General features: G+C 42.7%; 1 long non-coding RNA gene across 1 annotated transcript; it reads right to left on the bottom strand.

The window, feature by feature from the left end:
• Window positions 1-4,650: 4,650 nt before the first annotated feature.
• On the bottom strand, window positions 4,651-5,238 carry LOC115175220 (uncharacterized). Its single transcript, XR_003871940.1, has 3 exons — window positions 5,016-5,238; window positions 4,877-4,939; window positions 4,651-4,791 (listed from the first exon to the last, which is right to left on the bottom strand). It is a non-coding gene; the product is annotated as an uncharacterized LOC115175220 (long non-coding RNA).
• Window positions 5,239-5,570: the final 332 nt, after the last annotated feature.

Raw genomic sequence — 5,570 nt, 5'->3', positions numbered from 1 at the left:
TGATTTGATTTGAAAAAGAAGGAACAGCAAGTCAGAAATCAGCTCAATGTAATTGAAGAATCCATAGAATCTAACCACTTCTGGGACTCTAAACAAACAACAACACAAAGAGTTATCTATCCAAAACGGAGATGTATGGATAAACCACTTCTCCAATCTTTTAGGCTCACAAAAACAATCAGCAAAAACATATACATGATCAAATACAAATCTAAGAATCAACTATTAAAGACTACCAGAACCCACTGGATTCTCCAATTACATTAAATTAACTAAAGGACAAAATAGAAACACTCCAACCCAAACAGGCCTGTGGGGTTGATGGTATCCTAAATAAAATAATAAAATATACAGACCACAAATGACAATTGGCTATACTTAAACTCTTTAACATCATCTTCCTCAGCTCCGGCATCTTCCCCAATATTTGGAACCAAGGACTGCTCACCCCAATCCACAAAAGTGGAGACAAATTTGACCCCAATAACTACCGGGGATATGCGTCAACAGCAACCTTGGGAAAATCTTCTGCATTATCATTAACAGTGGACTCGTACATTTCCTCAGCAAAAACAATGCACTGAGCAAATGTCAAATTGGCTTTTTACCAAATTACCATATGACAGACCACGTATTCACCCTGCACACCCTAATTGACAAACAAACAAACCAAAACAAAGGCAAAGTATTCTCATGCTTTGTTGATTTTAAAAAGCTTTCAAACTCAATTTGGCATGAGGGTCTGCTATACAAATTGTTGGAAAGTGGTGTTGGGGGAAAAACATACAACATTATAAATTCTATGTACACAAACAACAAGTGTGTGGTTAAAATTGGCAAAAAACACACGCATTTCTTTCCACAGTGCCGGGGAGTGAGACAGGGATGCAGCTTAAGCCCCACCCTCTTCAACACACTGTATATATCAACAAATTGGCGAGGGCACTAGAACAGTCTGCAGCACCGTCCTCACCCTAGTAGAATCTGAAGTCAAATGTCTACTGTTTACTGATGATTTGGTGCTTCTGTCTCCAACCAAGGAGGGCCTACAGCAGCACCTTGATCTTCTGCACAGATTCTGTCAGACCAGGGGCCTCATTTATAAAACGGACTTACGATCAATTTTCATCTTATTTATGACTTACGCAGAAAACCACGTATAAGTAGTTATTTATAAAACCTTACTTTGACGTGGAAATGATCTTATCTCTACGCAAAGTCTAGACTTGACGTAAGTGATTTTCCTGCTGGTTATGTAGGGGTATTGCAGTTTGGGACGCATATGCGTCCAAGCCTGTTGTGAACTTTGCAGTAGCTTTATGAGCAATTTGTTAGGAACTATCAATTAAAGGTGTGAGGAATTAATTGCCAGACGCAAGGTGTTTGAATTAAAAACAGGATGCGATGTTCTATAAATAGTGTGTCAAATTAAAAAAAAGTATCCATGGCTGTTCTTGCATTATTGGAAGACACTGAAAACCATGCTTTTAGAAGGGAGAGAGTTTTCAGAGACCGGAATGACTTTTTTACGCATGATGATCCATGGCTTATAAATCGCTATCGTCTCCCAAGAAAGGTTCTGTTAGATTTGTGCACAGATTTAGTCCCTAATCTGGAAAGGAAGACACGCTGTAATCATGCCATACCAGATAGAGATACATTAGTTTCCCATTTACAGTTGATGAACAGGCGAGTTTGTCTGCTCATTTATTTTCCCAGGGGTCATAGGTGCAGTTGACCGCACGCATATTGCCTTACGTGCACCGTCAGGAGATGAACATCTATATGTTAACAGGAAGAATTTCCTTTCATTGAATGTTCAGATCATCTGTGATGCCCATATGCTACTACTCAATGTATGCTCCAAGTGGCCAGTGTCTACGCACGACTCATTCATTCTGCGCCACAGCAGAATAGGCCTGCGTCTAGAAGCTGGTGAGAGTGGAGGCGGGTGGCTTCTCTGTTAGTCATTTTATTTCTTCAGTGTATAATAGCTTATTAACCATACAAAATAATATACAGTGAGGGAAAAAAGTATTTGATCCCCTGCTGATTTTGTATGTTTGCCCACTGACAAAGAAATGATCAGTCTATAATTTTAATGGTAGGTTTATTTGAACAGTGAGAGACAGAATAACAACAAAGAAATCCAGAAAAACGCATGTCAAAAATGTTATAAATTGATTTGCATTTTAATGAGGGAAATAAGTATTTGATCCCTCTACAAAACATGACTTGGTGGCAAAACCCTTGTTGGCAATCAAAGAGGTCAGACGTTTCTTGTAGTTGGCCACCGGGTTTGCACACATCTCAGGAGGGATTTTGTCCCACTCCTCTTTGCAGATCTTCTCCAAGTCATTAAGGTTTCGAGGCTGACGTTTGGCAACACGAACCTTCAGCTCCCTCCACAGATTTTCTATGGGATAAAGGTCTGGAGACTGGCTAGGCCACTCCAGGACCTTAATGTGCTTCTTCTTGAGCCACTCCTTTGTTGCCTTGGCTGTGTGTTTTGGGTCATTGTCATGCTGGAATACCCATCCACGACCCATTTTCAATGCCCTGGCTGAGGGAAGGAGGTTCTCACCCAAGATTTGACGGTACACGGCCCCGTCCATTGTCCCTTTGATGCGGTGAAGTTGTCCTGTCCCCTTAGCAGAAAAACACCCCCAAAGCATAATGTTTCCGCCTCCATGTTTGATGGTGGGGATGGTGTTCTTGGGGTCATAGGCAGCATTCCTCCTCCTCCAAACATGGCGAGTTGAGTTGATGCCAAAGAGCTCCATTTTGGTCTCATCTGACCACAACACTTTCACCCAGTTGTCCTCTGAATCATTCAGATGTTCATTGGCAAACTTCAGACGGGCATGTATATGTGCTTTCTTGAGCAGGGGGACCTTGCAGGGGCTGCAGGGTTTCAGTCCTTCACGGCGTAGTGTGTTACCAATTGTTTTCTTGGTGACTATGGTCCCAGCTGCCTTGAGATCATTGACAAGATCCTCCCGTGTAGTTCTGGGCTGATTCCTCACCGTTCTCATGATCATTGCAACTCCACGAGGTGAGATCTTGCATGGAGCCCCAGGCCGAGGGAGATTGCCAGTTCTTTTGTGTTTCTTCCATTTGCGAATAATCGCACCAACTGTTGTCACCTTCTCACCAAGCTGCTTGGCGATGGTCTTGTAGCCCATTCCAGCCTTGTGTAGGTCTACAATCGTGTCCCTGACATCCTTGGAGAGCTCTTTGGTCTTGGCCATGGTGGAGAGTTTGGAATCTGATTGATTGATTGCTTCTGTGTACAGGTGCCTTTTATACAGGTAACAAACTGAGATTAGGAGCACTCCCTTTAAGAGTGTACTCCTAATCTCAGCTCGTTACCTGTATAAAAGACACCTGGGAGCCAGAAATCTTTCTGATTTAGAGGGGGTCAAATACTTATTTCCCTCATTAAAATGCAAATCAATTTATAACATTTTTGACATGGGTTTTTCTGGATTTTTTTGTTGTTATTCTGTCTCTCACTGTTCAAATAAACCTACCATTAAAATTATAGACTGATCATTTCTTTGTCAGTGGGCAAACGTACAAAATCAGCAGGGGATCAAATACTTTTTCCCCCTCACTGTAACAAAATGGTTTTACCCTATTAGGTGACCGGGGCTATCCACTAAAAACATGGCTTCTCACTCCCTTTACCAATCCCCGAACAGCAGAGGAAATGCACTGCAATTTGGCGCACGCCAGAACAAGGTCAGTTGTGGAGCGCACCATCGGACTGTTGAAGGGCAGGTGGCGTTGCCTTGATGCATCAGGTGGAAAACTCCTCTACAAGCCAGAGAAGGTAATTTAATAAAAATACAAAACTTAACTGTAGTCTTAAAATGGGTCAACTTAAAGCAACATATACCAACATTTTAAATTTAGCATTTTATTGAAATTGCACACCCAAAGGTTCTGGCCAAATAGCTGAAAACAGTTTTTAATTTGGCCCTACGGTTACTGAGATGTCCCCTTGAAACTTGATAATTTTGTATCAATGCTAGTGTAAACAAATGGAATCAGCTGATTCCTTTCGTTTCCACTAGCATTGCAACAAAATGCAAACAGATTTCAAGGGGACATCTCAGTAACTGTAGTGCCCATTAGTAGTGCAAGTTTCTTTGACAAGAACATTGGGGTGTGCAATTTCAAACCTAAATACAAAATGTTGGCCTGTTTTAAGAATGAATGGTTTCCATCCCCAATCAAAGGTGACGCATAATACTGGCAGGTGGTGTGCTCCACAACATAGCCCTGAGGCATGGTATTGAAATGAATGCAGAGATTAGAATGGACCCCCAAGAGCCTCCTAACCCACCACCCAATGGAGCACCTGCCCCGGCTGATGCAATGAGAACCAGGCAGCTCATACAGAGATTGGTGGTAAGAAACAGACTGCCAGACAATATACAAAGCACAGGTTTTTTTATTCATGTTGTGGAAAACGTTCAACAATTGCATTATGTAAATGAATCAAAACCCTGCGTATTCTTCCGAGTTCAGTCACAATCTCTCCAACCAATGTGTTCAACTCATTCTGGGTTTGCAGGACTGAGGCGGTCAACACGCAAACTGCAGACGTGGATGGACCCTCGACACAGGTGGCCAAACCTTCCCCCTCACTCCTGGCACCTGCTGATTTGGGAGCCTCACACACTTCATCCCTGGGTGGAGGGCGAACGGACTGCAACGCAGCTTCCCTTGGTGGAGGGGGCACCCTCACCCGGTACACGGGCTGCAACGCAGCTTCCCCCGTTTCTATGTGAATAAAATAAATCAGTGCATGTCTTGTATATGCACTGATTTACTGACAACCAAGTTTCACATTCTCTTAATTACTTACCGTGATCCAGTGATGCAGTCGTGGTGGTTTCGCTCGCCGACTTCACCGTTTCCGATGTTACTGCTAAACAATGTAAAAGTTGGGATTAAACCATATGAAACATTTAAATAAAGCAAAAAGCAAAATAGAAGAAACTCACCTATTTTGAAACATTCACTGTCGCCGTCGGAGCATGTGCCAGTGTATGTGCTTCCCCAATTATTGCCCCGATGCGCTGGTACATTTGGGAGAGCTCCCTCCCGTTTGGGAGAGCCCCCCTCCCGTTGCCTTAATGCTGCGGTTATGTAGGGCTATTCTTTTTTTCCCTTGCAGTTTAAGGTCAGACCATTTCTTTTCAACATCAGCCACAGTTCTGTCTTGCTGCCCCACCTCGTTCACTGCAGGGGCGACACACTCATAAGCTACCTGTTTGGCTTTGTTTGTTAACACACATTTAGTCCACCAAATAATACGTGTTGCCTGTCTTCAATCTCTTCTACTATCGCGATGATCTCATCTTCCAAAAAGTTAGCTTTTCTCTTTTGGTCCATCGCTATTCTTGACTAAACCCTCATTTGTGCTCGCATTCTTTAAGGGAAAAAAATAAATAGGCAAAAATAATGTTGTTCCAAAAAAGGTCCAGTTGCCAGGATCTCAAATACAAATTCCATCTAGACACTGTTGCCCTAGAGCACACAAAAAACTATACATACCT

This window comes from Salmo trutta, chromosome 35 (assembly GCF_901001165.1).
Source record: "Salmo trutta chromosome 35, fSalTru1.1, whole genome shotgun sequence".
Classification (NCBI taxonomy): domain Eukaryota; kingdom Metazoa; phylum Chordata; class Actinopteri; order Salmoniformes; family Salmonidae; genus Salmo; species Salmo trutta.
The sequence above is the reverse complement of the archived record's forward strand: the minus strand, read 5'-3'. Positions and strand labels throughout refer to the sequence as shown.